The sequence below is a fragment of the Pristis pectinata genome, chromosome 9, assembly GCF_009764475.1.
Source record: "Pristis pectinata isolate sPriPec2 chromosome 9, sPriPec2.1.pri, whole genome shotgun sequence".
Lineage (NCBI taxonomy): Eukaryota > Metazoa > Chordata > Chondrichthyes > Rhinopristiformes > Pristidae > Pristis > Pristis pectinata.
In genome coordinates this window covers 81,388,451-81,407,169 of record NC_067413.1, presented here as the reverse complement: position 1 = coordinate 81,407,169, position 18,719 = coordinate 81,388,451, and the positions used below count along the sequence as shown (strand labels likewise).

The 18,719-nt window shown below is 41.0% G+C and overlaps 1 long non-coding RNA gene across 1 annotated transcript; it reads right to left on the bottom strand.

Annotated features, from left to right (window-relative positions):
• Positions 1-7,558: 7,558 nt before the first annotated feature.
• Positions 7,559-17,048, bottom strand: LOC127574570 (uncharacterized). Its single transcript, XR_007956926.1, has 5 exons — positions 16,985-17,048; positions 14,139-14,300; positions 13,762-13,884; positions 9,723-9,828; positions 7,559-7,629 (listed from the first exon to the last, which is right to left on the bottom strand). It is a non-coding gene; the product is annotated as an uncharacterized LOC127574570 (long non-coding RNA).
• Positions 17,049-18,719: the final 1,671 nt, after the last annotated feature.

The window sequence follows — 18,719 nt, the reverse complement described above, 5'->3', positions numbered from 1 at the left end:
ACCTGGAAATCACTGGCCACAGAAGTACTTGGATGTGCACTTGGTAAGCCGAAGGCTACAGACCTAGTTCTAGACAGTGGGATTAGGCTCTTTCTTAATCAATGCAGACACAGTGGACTGACTGCCTCGTACATTTTCTTTGATTCTATGATTAACTCTAAATATAAGAGTTAAAATTTGAAAATTGGATACAAGCATTGTTTAAACAGTCTTAAAAGAATATATGGGACAACCAAATGTATCCAGAAATTAAATGCATCCAATGTACTGATGAAGAGTCATCAACCTGAAGTGTTAACTCTTTTTCTCTCTCCATTGATGCTGCCTGTCCTGCTGAGTATTTCCAGCATTCTCAGTTTATAGTGCAGCTCTATGATAAGTGCTGATCGATTCATGGCTGTAACCGTCAACAATGGGATATATACAAGTTGATGCAACACACAAAGCGCTGGAGGAACTCAGCAGGTCAGGCAGCATCTACAGGGGGAAATGAACAATCAACATTTTGGGTTGAGACCCTTCATCAGGACTCGTAAGAAAGGGGAGATAGCCAAAATATAAAGGTGGAGGAAAGAGGTGGAGCAAGAGCTGGCAGTTGATAGGTGGGTCCAGGTGAGGGGGGGGGGTGGGTGATAGACAAGTAAGGGAGGGGGGAGAGTGGGAATGATGTGAGAGCTGGGAGGTGATAGGTGGAAGTGACAAAGGGCTGAAGAAAATGGAATCTGATAGAAGAGGACGGTGGACAATGGAATAAAGGGAAGGAGGTGGGGAGGGAACTGGATGGAGGAATGTGTGGGTGACGTGGGTGGGGAGAGGAAAGAGATAGGGTGATGGGGGCCGGCGGGATAAGGGAAAAAAAAGGAAGGGACAGAGGGGAGTGGTTACCAGAATTAGAGAAATCAATGTTGATGTCGTCAGGTTGGAGACTACCAAGGTGGAAAATATGGTGCTGTTCCTCTAATCTGAGTTCCTCTATGCAAATTGATGACAGAATAGATTTAAATTTTAATACATGACCTCTAGGTCTCTATGGTGTGTACTTATACAGGGATACAAGGTTTGGGTAGCTAAGGCGACTTTAACAGTGATTTATGATGTGGAAGTATGAGTAAGTACTGACTATTTATACATACATTGGGGCTCATTTTCTCCCTTGCCCTGAGCAAGCAGATTCTCTCAGATTTTTAAGTGTACATTATTTAGTTTAGGCAGCAGATGTGTTGTATAAAACTACAGATGGAATGTATTAATATTTTCCAAGGTTGCTTTTACCAGAACCACCACAGAATTTTGTAAAAATCCAGTTACTACTAATTTCAATAAAATAGCTGGGTACATATTTTCCTGCATTTGCTAATCTTGGCAAAAAACTAGATGGGGATGTAAAATGGTGTAAAGTGAAGCGTATTTTATCATTAAAATTACAAAGTAGAATCTAACTTAACCAAACACTTAACTAAATTTCAAGCTATCATCGCTTTATAAATGCATCATGACAATTGCAAAGCTGGTTTCATTAAGATGCAGGACTTTATATTTGTGCTCATGTACTAAGAAAGGGCAACCCAGCCTGTTGATATAAAACAATGCATTTTACCAGCGCAATGACATCCACATGTGTGCAATGTATGGGACTTGACGGCCTTGGAAAGCCTATTGCTCTGAAAAAGCCAGAAGCCCACATGTTGAGAAGCTGGAAAGAAAATATATGGGTAACTTGAGTCATAAGTGTTTGGTGCTTCTAGATGTTTCTGGAATCAGCAAAAGGTGGTATATGAAGGGACTGAAGAAATTGGTGCTGTCTCAAGGCTTTGCTTAAACCAGCTGCTCTGAGATATGGTGCATTGTGAGCCACTGCCCTGGGAGTGCAGCATCACAGGAACAATGAGCAGGGAGCATGCAGGCCAAGGCAAGGTCTGAGGAAAGAGAGGTGGTGGAGGAAGTGAGCTAACAGCAGGAGGCCATGGTGTCCAGAGATGCTTCTCCAAGCTAAATTTCTGCAGTAAAAATGTATCAGGCATGCACTCTTTGGTAAGGATGTCCTTAGTGCAACACACCAGCTATGCCAGGTACAAAGCCAATCAGAGAGCCAGGTAAGCTTATCTTTATCAGTGAGATTTAATGTTTGTGTCAGGTTGTTTTCAGGCTGGCGCTGGGGATACCTAAAGCATACACCATTGAGTATCGTTATTGGTATTGGTTTATTACTGTCACTTGTACCAAGGTACAGTGAAAAACTTGTCTTGCATACTGATCATGCAGGTCAATTCATTACACAGTGCAGTTACATTGAGTTAGTACAGTGTGCATTGAGGCAGTACAGGTAAAAACAATAACAGTACAGAGTAAAGTATCACAGCTACAGAGAAAGTGCAGTGCAGGTAGACAATAAGGTGCAAGGTCACAACAAGGTAGAATGTGAGGTCAGAGTCCATCTCATCGTATAAGGGAACTGTTCAATAGTCTTATCACAGTGGGATAGAAGCTATCCTTAAGCCTGGTGGTATGTGCCCTCAGGCTCCTGTAAGGTCCCAGTCACAGATCTCCATTCCAAAAGGCCCAAACACACAACCCTCACCTTTGCCAGAGAGCAGCAGGTGGAGTGGGGCAAACAACAGAGGCTGTGGTGTGGGGCTGTTGGACCCCAGACCTCAAATCGTAGCCAAAGGATAACCCACATACAAAATCCATCTCATGTGTGACCATATTCAGCATAACTTGCAGGTTAATACCCAGCATTCCAGAAGCAGTCATGGTGAATTTTTTCTTCAGGAGTCTTCTGTGCTATTTCTATTTGATCCCGTATAAAAATCATAAGGACCGCTATGGGAGACAAGTAACTATTAACCCATGCCTCAAGGCTGGTGTACACGAGGCCAATGTGCTCACATTGAACACCACAGGTCAATAGCAGATTTAACCACTAAAAATGCTGCCAGGACTGCTCCAAATGCAGCCTGCAGTGGCATCTTGGACAATATGCAGCAGCTTCTGTGACAAGCCATAGGGCAAGCAGCTTTTGGAGCAAGAGAGGAGGAGGGGGAGGAGAAAAAGGACGAGGATGGAGAGAAGGAAGAAGACTGTATCCCTTTCCAGCCAGGCTATCTTTGCCCAACTCATCACACTGGAATACCAATACGAACAACCACAATATTCTAATTGCACATGATTTCTAACATCTTTCTACATGTCAGAAATGTGATGGGTAAACACAGTTGCCTTTGGGCCATTCTTGATGCATTTCCATATTTCCCTGAGTTTGTAGAATCATTATAGCACAGCTCTTCTTGCTCTTTGAAGAGCAATTTAGTCATTCCCATTCCCCCATTCTTTTCCACTACTTAGAAATTCTCTTTATAGAGTCAAATATTTATCCAAGTCCTTTTTGACAACCCCAGTTGAACTTGCACCCACCATACAGATTCAACAATGGCTTTCAAAAAGAAATTGAATTGCACTCTAACATTGTGAAATAATTTACGATTGTAACACCCTGGATCTTTTATCACTTACATTAATGCTATTTCCTTTGGTCCATGACATTTTGGCAACAGATTCCTTCTATTTTCCTTATCTAAATCCATCATGATTTGGTACACCTCTATCAAATCTCCTCTCAGTCTACTCTGCTCCCAGAAGAACAATCCCAAATTATTGAATCTATTCTTACAAATTAAATCCCGCAACCATTCTAGTAAACCTTTTCTGCATCCTATCTAAGGACTTCACACCCTTCCTAAAGTGTTTTGACCAGAAAAGAATGATATTCCAGTAACAGGTCAAGTATTTTATCCTATACCTCTATTTATGAGGTATTGGAATGCATCTCCTTTGCTAATGATACTCTACATATACTGTCACTTTCAAAGATCTCTACACACGTCAAACCATAGTCCTTTTGTTTCTGTAAACCTTTGAGTCAATGTTGCTTCTACTCTTTCTTTCTGCCAACATATATCACTTCACACTTTGCTGCACTAAACTTCATCTGCCATACATCTGCCCATTTCATGACCCTATCTACATCGTCTTCATATTCTACTACACAGCTCACTCTTTATCATACTTCCAAGCTCTGTGTCACGCACACATTTTGAAATTGTACTTTGCAAACCCATGTCTTAGTAATTAATAAATATGTATAAAAAAGTTGCAGTGCTTCCTGCACCAAACCCTGGGAGCAGCAATGTCTACCTTCTTATATAAAACCCTCACACTTTAATATGAAATGGCCAAGATCAAAAAATATCCTTAAATTATTGTGCTGACACTTTGGTTCATGAGGGATATCCATTCTGCTCCCTTGACGACTTTGAATGAATGAAAACATTGAAGTACATTTACAGCATGCAATTAAAAAACTTACAATTTTAATAATGTACAGGAGTAGGTATACACAGCAAAGTAACAAGCATAGCATGTAAAAGAGCAGCAGGGGCTAAAATAAGCAACAAGGAATTAAAATATCTTTCTCAAGATATTATAATACTTGATAAAAACCAGGACGTCTACTTGAAACAATGGTGTCATGTATTTGATTCTATTGAAGATTGGTGGGACTGTGTACACGATGTATCCAGCTGCTGTGATTTTATGAGGAAGCAATCAAAGTAAATCAAAACCCAAATAGAGAACAAAATATGGAAGTTTCATCTCCCATTTCTCTAGGTAAATGCAACTAGTCTTGTAGACCATATCAGATAAGTTCATTTCCTTTTTCTCAGGGAGTCCCTGAACAGACTGGTGATTCACAGGGAGTCGGTTGAAGTTAGAGGACAGCAACACAAGAGAGTTAGCAGTTTTTGAAGTATTATTCTTGCCTTGAGATATGTCTTACATTGACTGAGATCCCAACTGGGGTATCCCATTGAGGAACAGTAGCCAGTTTTCATAATTCCTAGCCAAAATTCTTCCTTTAACTAGAGCCACAAAGAGGCAGGCTGTCATTCACTTGCTATTTGCAGGACATGCTACATTCAAGTTGCCTGCTGTGGTTCCTAAAATGCAAGAATGACTGCACTTTTTAAACAGATCCATTTGTTATAAAGCAATTTAGGATGTCCTGATGTCCTGATGTCCTGAGTCCACACTGGTGCTGTTCTACATCTATTTTATTATCAGCTGAGTGCTAAATTTTGTTAATCCATATTAAATTTTCTTTTCAGCATATTGCCTACCTCAGATATATTTGAAATGAAAACAGAAAATGCAGGAGATGCTCAGCAATTCAGGCAGCATCTGTGGAGAGAGAAATAGAGTTAGCATTTCAGGCCAAAGATCTTCTGCCAGACCCTCAGATATTTTTCTACATTCTCTCCAAACATATAGTAAAAATATTAAAATGAAACAATTTCTCCATCAGAATCTAGTCATACTGCCATTTAGTTAAATAGTTAAAGCCTGTGGCTTCTGACAGTCTTTGTAAACATTAAGTAGATTTTATGGTACACCACGGATCCAGCCATTAGACAGTCTACGAATTACTTAGGGTCAATCTCATTGACTAATCCCAGTGGCTTCAAATAAAACTGCTGGTATTTATCCATTTAAGTGGAAATGTCTGGGACTTCTGCATGTGACACAGACTCACTGATGAACTCAGAGCCTTGTGGATCCTCCATCTAATTGGTGCAGGATCTGAGGTTGCATGGGGACTGTAGGGATGTAGATCAGGAGGTAAAAGGGAAGGTTGATGTTTAATTATTTCACTTCAGTTTAATGTGGTTTTTTAATCTATTGATCACTCCAGGTCTCTTTGGTTAATGTTCTGATATATTTAATAATCTTTAATTTTAAGTTATTTGTTTTAATTGTCTTTGTGTGTCAGAGATACTGAAAAGTTTTCTCGCAGACAGTGGTGATTTTGATATCCTCTGTCCCAGAGGATAGATCACTAGTGGTATTTGAAGAGGAGGTAGATACATTTTTGAAAGATCAGGGAACTGATACAGAAGAGCAATGAGGGAGATCAGCCATGATCGTATTGAATGGCAGGGCAGGCTTGAGAAGCCAAGTCCTTGTGTTTTCCTATTAAATATCATTCCCTACTTTTATAAACTGCAAAAATAGTTTTGGGGCATTTCGGGGCAGGGTTTCTTTATTGTGTCACTAGTGTCCCTGCTACCTTCTAGACCATGCTACTGAGACACTTCAGGCCAGTGAAATTGACCCTTCACATCCGGACCAGCTAAGCAAAGGCATGGACAGTAATTCCAAGCAGTGAGATGGGTCAACAAGATCTGGACCAAAGTTGAAGCTGATGCAGTGACAAGGCAGCAGAAATGCTAATAATGCCAGATGGTTTTTAATTGTTTTCTTTGCACTCACTTGAAACGGAAGCAGACACATACAGTCTTAATATTCAGTTTGGCCAAAAGTATGACACTTTTGTTTTGTTCTGGTGCCTGAATGGCTTTGCAATTGTCGGCCCTTGCCTGCCACAGATGTAGATGTACTCCTACCAACCACCCCCCATCTCCAGGGCCAGGTTTTATGGTGGAAACTGATACAACCTCATGATAGGGTTTCTGTATAAATTATTCACGCATGGCATGTTTTCTACATACAGGGCTCTGAAAGCTTTTCAATCGTGCAGGGGCTTTATATTTTAAAGATGTTTCTTATCTTCTTCACATTATAGAATTTTGACAAATGTTTTAGGTGGGTGGCTATCTATATCAGTGTTATTATTGTAGAAACCTTAGATTTTGGGTGGGGTACACTTAATGACCGATGGGTAACTTGCAATTTTTGCCATATTTCATAGCTAATGTGCAATTAGGTTGCCCAGACACTGTGATGAAACTGATACATCACAGCAACAATAAAACAGATGGACTAAAATCGCATCTGCTACCACTTTCTGCATTGAAATACTGCAGACCATTACATGCATAATGATTTATAGGTTAATTCCTGAAATATCTTAATTTTTGTTGCTGCAGACAGAATGGACCCACACTAATGCCAACAACATCTGTTAGAATGAGCATTTAATTGAAAAGAATTTTAGAGCTGATTCTAAAGAGTCAGAAATGAGTGTCAAATGACCTCATGTTCTCTTGAGACAGTAGTAATGAAAATAAAATATTTCTGTGTAGTGCCGTTAAATATGCAATAAAATTAAACTGGTAACTTTATAATGCACAATGAATGCTTAAAATGTTGCTGTGCAAAAGCAAAGTCTGCTCCCAACTTAGGGAGTAACTGCTACTGGATCCTGAGAAACACAACAAAAAGTTCTGCTTTCTCAAATCATGTCAAACAATATTTTGTATATAATTAGGTTAAAGATTAGCAGAATTGTATGAAATCTCGATAGAACATAGAACAGTACAGCACCGTACGGGCCCTTCAGCCCACAATATTGTGCTGACCTATATAAACACCTACTCCCTGATCCATCTAACCCTTCCCTCCAACACAGCCCATAACTCTCCATTTTACTTACTTCCATGTGCCTATCTAAGAGTCTTTTGCGTCCCTATTGTATGAACCTCTACGACCGCCCCCAGCAGTGCATTCCAGGCACCCACCACACTCTGTGTAAAAAACCTACCTCTAACATCTCCCGTAAAATTTCCTCCTCTGACCTTAAGCTGACGTCCTCTGGTATTGGCCATTGCCACCCTGGGGAGAAGGTGCTGATATATGATATAATAATAAAAGTTTCATACACAAAATCATAAAAATGGATATGTTAACACTTGGGAAGTAGTTGAAGGTGGTGGGAAGGTGCAGGGTTAATTATTTAATCATTCGATTTCTCTGGCTTGGACCTTTTCCTTAGATTGTTCACTCCTTTGCATTATACAGACCTCAAAAAGAGACATACAAGGATACAACTATTATATATATTGTACAATGCATCAACATGCAGTAAACTTTTCAGCTTTCCCACACTTTTAGTCATCCAGGGAACTCTGACTTCGGTTGTTCTCTCTTTCCCCCACCCCCTTGTGGGATTCTATTTAAACTAATTGAATCACCTCCTCTTTGAAGACCTCTGATTGCTCCATTACAGTCCTGCCTGCCAGTTTTTGATTTCAATTTACCCAGGTCAGGTCCTCCCTTACTTCACTGAAATTAGCTCTCCTCCAGTAACCGAGAGTGTCTTTTGTCCTTCCCCATAAATAACCTAAACTGTGCAATATTAGCATGATTTTCAAATACTCTCTGACCATAAGGTTCTTTACCTGATCCACCTCATTCTCAGATCCAGCAACGTTCGTCCCCTGGAGGGCAGAGAATATACCCATCAGGAAGTTCTCCTGATTACACCTCAGAAATTTCTTCTGTTCTCTGCCTTTTTCCCACCTCTTTAACATCGTCCTATACCAGCCTTCTTTCTGCTCATCCCTTGCTAATTCCTTCATCTATGTCTTTATTGCTTCCAGATTTGATTATTCCAATGCATCCCTGGCCAGCGACCCTCCAAAAACTTGAGGTTACCCAAAACTCTGCAGTCCATGTACTGAATCACACTCACCCAATCACCCTTGTGCTTGTTAATCTACGCTGGATCCTTGTTAAGCAATATCCTGATTTTAAAATTCTCATCCTTGCTTTCAGATCTTCCCTCCTCCATATTCTCATCCTGTCCTGTAAACTCCCAAGGTATCTGCATTCCTCCATTTCTGGACTCTTCATTGCTGTCAGCAAGTATCACTTGTTTTGCTCTGCTGATGTAACATCTAGAAATTTACAGCTCCCACTCCATTACATAGACTTAGCATCAGACTGCACGATCTCACCATGAGCATCAGCAGTCTTTACTGTCTGGGTGATGTCACTGGTCAGGGGTGAAGCATGAACACTGTCATCCTGACAGAGGATTTGTGCACCAGGGAACCACTGCCTCTCCCCCAGCTCAGTGCCTTAACCTGATGATCTGCTGGTGAACAGACTGATGGGATGCCACAACATCCTCAAAGTTTTTGTTTGTGCTCTAGAATGCAAAGACCTGACCCCAGGGATTCAAGCTTTTGCTGCAGCATTCAGACACTAAGAACATGAGAAACAGAAAGAGGAGTAAGTCATTCAGCTGCTCAGGCCTGCTTTCCCATTCGATAAGATTATATCTGATTGTTTACTTCAGCACCTCTTTTCTGCACTGCCTTAAATCTGCTGAAACTCTTAATATCTAAAAATCTATCAATCAGTGCCTTAAATATAATCAGTAACCAAACCACAGTACTCTTAGACAGAGAATTTCAAAGATTCACTAACCTCTGGGTGAAGAAATTTCTCCTCACCTCAATCCTGAGCAGCTGACCTTGCATTTTAAGTCTATTATCCCATATGCACAGACCAGCGGAAATACCTTTCAATCACATGAAAACCTAACCATCTTTTTCAATCACATGCAAACCTAACCATCATTTCGGATATCCAACATCCCAGCTTTCCTTCATGTTGGATGCAATAAAAGCTGAGACATTGGATATCCGAAATGATGGTTAGGTTTGCATGTGATTAAAAAAGAGTTTTCAACTGGAAAGGACTGGCATTATACACAAAGATATATCCACTATTGATGCTGGCTATCCCCATGCTCATTGACATTTTATACTTGCTAAGTGGTAGGCTTCCAAATGAACCAAGCATTTTATTGTTCACCCCCATAATAGTTGTTCCAATGAGGAACTTCTTGGCGTTCTGATGAAAGTCCACTAACCCTAAACATTGGTCCAGAATTTGCCTTCAAGGAAGTTCACATTTACCTTGCGAACATCTCCCAGGGTCAACTTGCTGAAAAGTGTCAACTCCATAGCTTTTACCTCTTCATCAGTGAAATTTTCTGCTTGTAAATCCCATCATTTGTGGAATCTGAGGTCAAAAACATCAGATGATGTGTGAGGGTTCGGTTTACAAGTGTTGAAACAGAGTAAGCCACCACTTCCAATTAATGAACACAATATTGCTGAACAAACTTGGACAGCTGGTTAAGCCACACCTCCTGGCTTAACTAGCTGTCAAAAGTATCAAAGCACATTAAGTGTTTCTGAATGTTTCCAACATTTGGAAATCTTCAAAGGAATTCTATAACAAAAAAAATTAATCGAATTATTAATTTTTTGTTAGAAACTAAAGCGATTGAAACTGCTTAAAAACCCCAAATATAATTTAAAAGACTTAAGCAAACTCAATCAATTAAAAAACATCAAAAAATATTAAAATTAATCTCTCACAGCTGTTCTCCTCCACTTAAATCAGTGCAGCGTAGCAGATGGTACCTGATCTAATTTGGTGCAGGTTCTTCAAACAGATTCCTAAAGGTAATTGCTGGGGAACAGCTACAACTCGTGGAACTCCCCACTGAACTCCATGAGAAGCCCACATCAGAAGGCAGCTGAGAAAATGCCAGCAAACAGCTATGAACCAGTTGGTGCTTCCATATTCAGACACACATGCACAGAAAACACAAACATTTTGCCACTTTTGCAGGTAAATTCCCTCCAAATCCAGCCTGGTATGATGCCTGAGCTGAAAAGCATTTCAAGCACTTTCAGGTTTTATTTCCTCCTTGGAGTCTTCTCGAACTGAACTGTTTTTGATCTCCCCCTCTGGGCAGTTCGTAGTTGGGCTACTGTTTCTCCTTGTCCTGGTTGCATGGCCAATGACATATTATATGAGATCCTACCTCCCCCATTGAGAAGTCTTGGTATTTGAACTGGTGGCTGCAGGTGTCAAATAGGATGACAGGATGCTTCCAGTCCCCTTTGACAATCAAATCACCAATTAGTTACTAGGGGCTGCTATGTTTAACAGTATAATGCTTCAGGTCAAGATGCCAGACGAAGGACTCTACTCCTTCAAGGACCTACCACAACATGATATGCTATGTTGAATATCTGTTTGAGTACACCATGTGCCCAGAGGATTCCTGTATAGTCTACCTTTTTGACTCCTCCTATGTGGCCACCCAGTTGCTAAAATGAAATTTAGCTGGCTGTGATGTGGCTTCAAACCTGCATTCCAATAAAACAATCAGCCAACCACCTGTCCTGCAGGGACCTCAGCCACCTGTCAAGCTCAGAAACTCTCAATGAGAATCAAGCAACTGGATCAAAGCTTCCACATGTTGCAGGAAACATAGGCAACAGTTTGTAGTTATACAAGAGATTCTGCAGATGCTGGAATCTGAAGCAACACACACAAAATGCTGGAGGAACTCAGCAGGTCAGGCAGCGTCTATGGAGGGTCCTGATGAAAGGTCTCGACCCCAAACATTGACTGTTTATTTGCCTCCATAGGTGCTGCCTCACCTGCTGTGTTTGTAGTTATACCTCCTTTCTTTTTAGGAAATTAGGTTATACTTTATGATTTCTATAACTGCTGATAACCATTTCTAACCAATATTTTCCTTTCATGCAACATCATTGATATGAAGCATTAACACTGCTTCTTTCTCCACAGATGCTGCTTGACCTGTTAAGTATCTGGAACATTTTTTGTTTTCATTACACTTCTTCTAAGCAAACTACACAAAGACTAAATTACTCAAGATTAACAAGAACCATCAAGTTAGTAACATAAGGAACCCAAATATTAGGTATCTAAATGGTTAACATCGAAACTTTTCCTTCAATACTCAGGTTTTGAAGCTCTACTCCTCTTTCATTTGGTTTCATAAACTACCTTCACCCTCTCTGCCAAGCTTCTACAATCACCAAATTCTCAGCTTTTGCTTCATTTGTGATCCAATCCAATTGTGATTCAGCCAGCTCTGACTTATTGGCTAAGAGCTGTACTTTTAAGCAAGAACTGCTTAAATACTGTGGTATCTTGAGATCATGTATGGTGTGATAATACATGTGCAAATCCTTTCCCTGAACTTACAACATACAATCCTGGAAATAGAACACATCCTGGGATCAATCACCATCAACTTCCTGTATCTGGGAAAGGTCTTCTGTAGATGGGCCTATGCTAATGAAACTGGTTCCTACTCAAAGAAACCAACAGGAAATGACTGGCTTTCTTCCTTGTTGTTTAAAAAAGTGTAGCATGTAAATTTGCATGCACAAAATTGTGAGACAGATAATTTTCAAAACTCCAACTGATGAGTAATTTTGTACACAAACTTTCTGACTATAATGGACGGTTTAAACATTATAATCCTTGCTACCTTCTATATTTCCCTTTTTCTTCTCCTTTTCATGTCCACCAGTTAAAAGCCATTGCAGTAATAGCAAATGCAAAATGGGTTTCTGTAATCAACTTGAGTTGGAACCGTAGATGAAAAGAATGCAGCCATATGGTTCTAATTGAGAAATAGACAAAATAATTTACCACACGGGAAGCTATGGACTAGGTTTCTAGTCAATAATAAAAAAGGAGGACGCTGCCCAATAGATGGACAAAGGGATCAGTATTATTGGTACCTCCGAACCTGTATTTGAATTGTTGGAAATATTACTGCTAAGAAAGCAAGAAAGGGAAAGGTCAACACTGGTAAAAGTTGTAAAATTCTCATGGTCATGAATATATCAAGGACACTTGCTATATTATGTAGCAAGTGTTTGCCTTTGATATAAAGTATATAATTACAAGTACCTTTAAACTTGCATTAAACCACTACAAACAAGCTTGCAAATAAGCTAAAGTAACAGAACATTAAAATTTTCCTTAAACATTGTATCTTGACATTTTTAGCTCTAAACTCTGTTTGTGTAATAAAAAAATAAAAAGGCTACTAAAGGTAACTGAAATGATATGGATATCACTGTTCATTCAAACCTGAACATTATAAACAGGTACACCTCAATGTTATTGCCATCAAATGATATCATGAACGGAGATAATTTATCATAAGTACAAAGACACAATTTATTTGTGTTCTAAACAAACTCTTTGTGGTTTTAAAGTACAAAGTGGGTTAAACAAGGATGAACGAGGAACTTATTATTCGAATATCTTGTTTGCAATGTTTAAGATGATAAGTGAATTTAACAAAACGTGCATTTACATTTAGCAATAATAAATATGGAGTAAAATGTTTTAAACTATGTAATAGGTGGGCTGACATTCAACTATTAGGTAATTTTACTGCTACAGGGCAGGTGATAAATGTAATAGTAGCAAGCTCTTTACCTGTATTTGAATCAAGAAACAGAAGTCCTTTGATTATAAACATATTGGTTATGACATAGCTTCACGTGCAGTTTTTTGCCTTCGGACAGGAAGTTCTCATTTCCTAATTCCAGTCTCAGATCCATTTATTTGACATGACAAGGGTATATGTTGCACTTGGATTCTGTCAAACAATTACCAGAAAAGCTACCGAATTTTCTGATTGATAGTAATATAAACAAAACTAAGGAACGTAACCATTCGATTAAACAAACTACGACAAAGTCTGTGAAAACTTTCTGTACCAGAAGTTCTGTAAGCATCTTTAACTATCAGAGGAATTACACTTTTTTAAAATTTATGTAGTATTTCACGTGAAAGCTCTGACTGAAGTAGGGTTTTCTGCTATTGATGGCTATTTTCCATCATGTTAAACAATTGATCTGACATTTGTTGCATGTATTTTAATTTGGATATTTTGTGTGCTCACCAAAGCAGCATCTGACATACAGGATAGAAATGTGACCAAAATCTACTTGTAATGCTTATGTGTTAGTGTAATAACTATGCAAAAAGTTTCAATCTCACTTGCAACTGACACCATTAAAAATATTGTGTGTTTACCAGTATTACATTATTCTCATTACACACTACAAGAAGCTCCCACTTGAAGCCTAGAATTGGTACCTTGTCCTGCTGGGATTCCTCAACATTACAATCTGGGTTCCCCATCTCCAATCCAGTGCCAGGTCAGACAAAGTGTAAGAATGGAGATCCCATTCCGTTGAATGGGGTTTCTCACCTTGAAGCCTATGAGGAAAAAACATAAATAATTTTTATAACATAAAATATTTATTTTACTTTAATGCTTCTATACATTTCTTGGTACTTTGATGTATTTGCAATTGATACAATTTTTTTATTTTTAAACATTTTAATAATTATTTAATCATTTATATCTTGTGCAATGACTTTTAAATGTCTATGATTGTTAGAAGCATTGGAAAATTGTGACAAGATCCTGACAGCTTTGACAGGAGTAGACCCTCTGCCCCCAGCATTACCTCTTGTGAAAGGCTGCCAGAGAATTACAGGGGCAGGGCCACTGGACCATGTCTCCTGATGCCTCACCACACCTCGCTGGATTCCTCTTGAGTGCTGAGAGTCAGCTTATTTCAATCCTCTGCCAGATAAGTAAGGACGGGCGGTCCAGCAAGATCTGGCCCCTAAGATAATCACACAAAAGGTAAAAATAAATCCTGGCTTCTGCCACAGGGTAGAAATATTGTATTCAATTCCACAGCCATAAGTCTGTTAGGATATCATGCTTAATTATGATTTTGGATACCATGAAACTATCTTCCCACTCGTCTCCTGTGAGTCGCCTTGGGACATACTACTTCATTAAAGGCACAGAGGCCATAATTTGATAGGCCTGACAATGGGCGCAGGAATTAACCTGCATATATTGCTTCCAACATGGGGCGTAGGCCAGCCTGAGGAGCCTGCTTATTTGCATGATTGCAGCCTGCAGCCAGCACTAACCAGACTGTTTAGTGGTTGCTGGCTCAGCGGGAGGCCAATAGTGTGAGCTGCCAACACCAGTTAAAGCCAGCCCCTACAACTTAAAGGCAGCAGGGTGGCTGCAGCAAGTACTCATCCTGCCTTGGAGCATGCAAGAACAGCACAATGTTGGGGGAGAGCAGGCTGTACGATGTTCCAGCGCTGCACTGGAGAGACAGGTGGAGAGAGAGAAAGAGAGAGAGAGAGAGCAAGAGAAAGAGAGAGAGAGAGAGAGTGTGCAAGCCAGAACGCCAGTGGAGCAAATAGTGTGCTCAATGCCAGTAGTTGATGCCAGAAGAAATTTGATGACCTTTCACATTGGTTGAGTCAGTGAGCCCTTTTTCAGATGCCACATCTCCCAATCTGCACCATTGCTCTTGGGCTCTTCCCACTGAATCTCTCCCAGGACTCACCCAAAGTCTCATTGCACCCTCAAAGCTCAGCACTACCGTCTCCCCTACCTTGCAGGTTAAACACATCCGCAGCTATTCAGCCACGAGAGCCACGTTACTCATGTTGTGCAGCACTCACTAAAACAGTTAGTGAGTGTTACAAAATAAGGTGATGCATAAAACTACAGGCAGCAGCAGCCAACCACCAGGGGACAGGTATGGGCATATTGACCTTACACCATGGCGGAGACAGCACTAACCAAAACATTAGGGACATTTAAGAGACTCTTAGATAGACACATGAATGATAGAGAAATGGAAGGCTATATGGGAGGGAAGGGTTAGATAGATCTTAGAGCAGGATAAAATGTCAGCACAACATTGCGGGCCAAAGGGCCTGTACTCTGCTGTAGTGTTCTATGTAAAACTTGGAGATGTTGCTAAGGCCATCGCCAGTGAAGGAGCAGGAACCAATGAAGATGAAGGAGTCCTTATAACATCCTGATTCTCACAGTGCATTTCCCCTCATTCCACTTTCTCTGTGGATTATGCACTGGAGGTGGTCCATGCATTCCTAACCTTCCTCACCTACCTCCCTGTGACTGCACACTTCAGCCCTTCCACTGTCAAATAGCCAAACACCACAAACCTGCTCTACCACTGCAAGCAGAAGTGGGAGAGTACGAGGACAAAGGAGAACATCTAATTCCATGCTGAGACACAGATATTGCCTGCAGTTCAGATTGTTTCATGGAGGAAACTGCTCAGAACTGAGCACACACAGGCTGGACCCAGGCTTGGGGAAAGTCTCGTGTAGGGTTCTGACTCCCTATGCCATGAGCATACGAATGAGTTCTGCTGTAGAAGGCTGAAGTTCAAAGGCACAGCCTGCAGAAGGATTCTGATAAGTAAGCACAGTGAGAGGTGTGTTGCATTGGAAAGGCTCATAAAGGAATCAGAATCAGGTTTATTGTCACTGACACATGAAGGGTCCAGCACCAAACTGCACTGAACTTTGCTCAGAATGTGGACACCATCCTTTCCAGCATGGAAATGACAAGCAACTCCATCAGCCCAATTTCGGACTGATTTTGATAGCTCAGCTTCCACTGCCTTACAATCCCAGGACAGCGTGAAGGTCCCTGGAGCATAAACCTGCTTTCCTCTCTGATCATGCCCTCCAGATACTGCTGCTCCACCAGTGATTTTACTGCAACCTGTCAGCCAGACAGCCCTGAATGATAAGGCCACACCAAAATAACCCAGATCTGTTTGAGATTGTATTCCGAGATCATCAGCAGTCTCCCCTACTGAACATCACCAGCCTTCCTCAGCCATGCTATACCCTAGGGGGAAGAACCAAGTAGAAGCACTGAGACACATAGAATGCAACTACTATGGAAATGTGTGAGGGTGATTGTTCAATGTGCTATGGCATGCTTTAATTTTGAATCTGGTGTAAACTCTTTATTTTTTGTTGGCTACATTTAATAATTGTGATTAAAAAGACAATGTAATAGTAAAAAAGGCAGAGGGTGTGATGAGTAAGGCGTGTGAATGTTGGATTGGGGTTGCATCCACTGGTGCTGCAGTCAGATGGTTTGTTCACAACCAGCCTCCAAGGATCTACCCAGCTTGCCTCCTTTCTTCTTCCTGCTCCCGTTCTTCCTGCTCTTCCCAATCTGCTTCCTGTTCTCAAATGCCCACCATACAGATAGCAGCAGGGGCTGCAAACTCATGACGACAAAGCTGTGTAATGGACCACCTCAGATCTTAACAGCTGCTCTGCTGGACACACTGGGGCTTATCCAGAGCAATCCTGGCAGGGGGATCATTATTTTCTCACACCAGTGGTCTGCTTTATCACAGTTAGTGTTCTCGCAAGCTTTCTGTATCCACATGTTGCCCAATAGAGCCACAAACCATGCCAAAGATAATTGGTACCCAGTCAATACCTTTAGGTCTGTTGTATCAGCTCAAATATGGATGGCACAGCAAACTGCCAGAGAATAACGGCATCATGACTGCATCCAGGGTACTGGACTTTGATCTATTAATGGGAGAACAAAATATAATCGGCTGTCTTTGAATAGAGAGTGTTGGTGACTCCCCTCAAAATGAAAGAAATAAAAAGCAAAAAAGCTGACAACACCTACTGAGTTACTCAGCATCTGTGGAGAGAGAAACAGAGCTAATATTTCAGTTCAACACACATGATGCTGGAGGAACTCAGTGAGTCAGGCAGCACCTATGGACGGAAATAGACAGTCAATGTTTCAGGTTGAGACCCTTCATCTTGATTCCAGATCAAGATGAAGGGTCTCAACCCAAAACGTCGACCGTCGATTTCCATCCATAGGTGCTGCCTGACTTATTGCGTTGCTCCAGTATCTTCAGTGTTGCTCCAGATTCCAGCATCTGGAGTCTCTTGTGTCTCCTGTTAACATTTCAGTTCAATGGTCAGAACTAGCAAAGTTGGAAATGAATTATATTTTAAGATACGGAGAAGGGCAAGGGGTGGAGAGAACAAAAGATAATCTGTGATAAGTTGCTTTGTGAGATGAAAGAGGTGAAACTGGCAGCTCCTCGCAATGCAGTCCTAACCCTGCTCTCATCCTGCTGCCGTGTGTGGCTCTGGTGGCAGACTGATATTGGAACTGGTTTATTATTGTCACTTGTACCGAGGTACAGTGAAAAACTTGTCCTGCATACTGTTCATACAGATCAATTCATTACACAGTGCATTGAGGTAGTACAGACAGCATTGTGGTAGTACAGGGTAAAAAGAATAACAGAATACAGAGTAAAGTGTCACAGCTACAGGGAAGTGCATTGCAGGTAGGCAGTAAGGTGCAAGGTCATAACAAGGTCAATTGTGAGGTCAAGGTTCCATCTCATCGTATAAGGGAACCATTCAATAGTCTTACCACTGTGGGATAGAAGCTGTCCTTGAGCCTGGTGGTATGTGTGTCTCTTAGCCTGGGGCTACTGAATGCATGCATCTCATGCACTGTTCCTCGTCATGGTCCAAGTGGGAGAACTGCTCCACGGATACCATAAAATGATATTGCCTCTCCAGTCCTTTGTAGCAATTTGTCCTGTTCTGAATTCTTTCTGCTCGTTCTTCTAATGCCAAGCTCCAAGGGGAAAGCCTACAAATGCCCTCATGTGTGGGATCAATTAGTTTGACAGAGTCTTGGTCAGGGTTAAAGATTTTAAGCACCTGCCACGACACTTCCTGTGGACTTCAGCAATGTCAGTGCAGAATCATAGCAGCAGTCAATAGAAATCAATCAGCAACCAACATGAAAATGACTTTTAAATGGTGCTCACGGAGTTCCTTTCTATTGCTGAGCACATGTTCGGTTATGCCAGTTGAAGTGGAGTGTTGAGTTCCAATCTGGAAAAGCTGGCTGATTTGCCACCACAATCTGCCTTCTCTACAAATAACCAGGAGGTGTCAGTTGTGCATGTGCTAATGGCCTCACTAATGCAGTCTCCAGCCACACTTGGATGCCATAAGAGTGCGTCCATTCTTCAGCTGGCACTTTGGAACTTAGTCAGTACTCAGCCATATCTTGTACTCACCAGGGCATCAGTGAGCAGGTTAATGGTGAGAAAGTGACATGTGATAATACTGTCAACAACACCTTGTTTATGGTTGAGAGTGGATGGATCAGCAAGTAATTA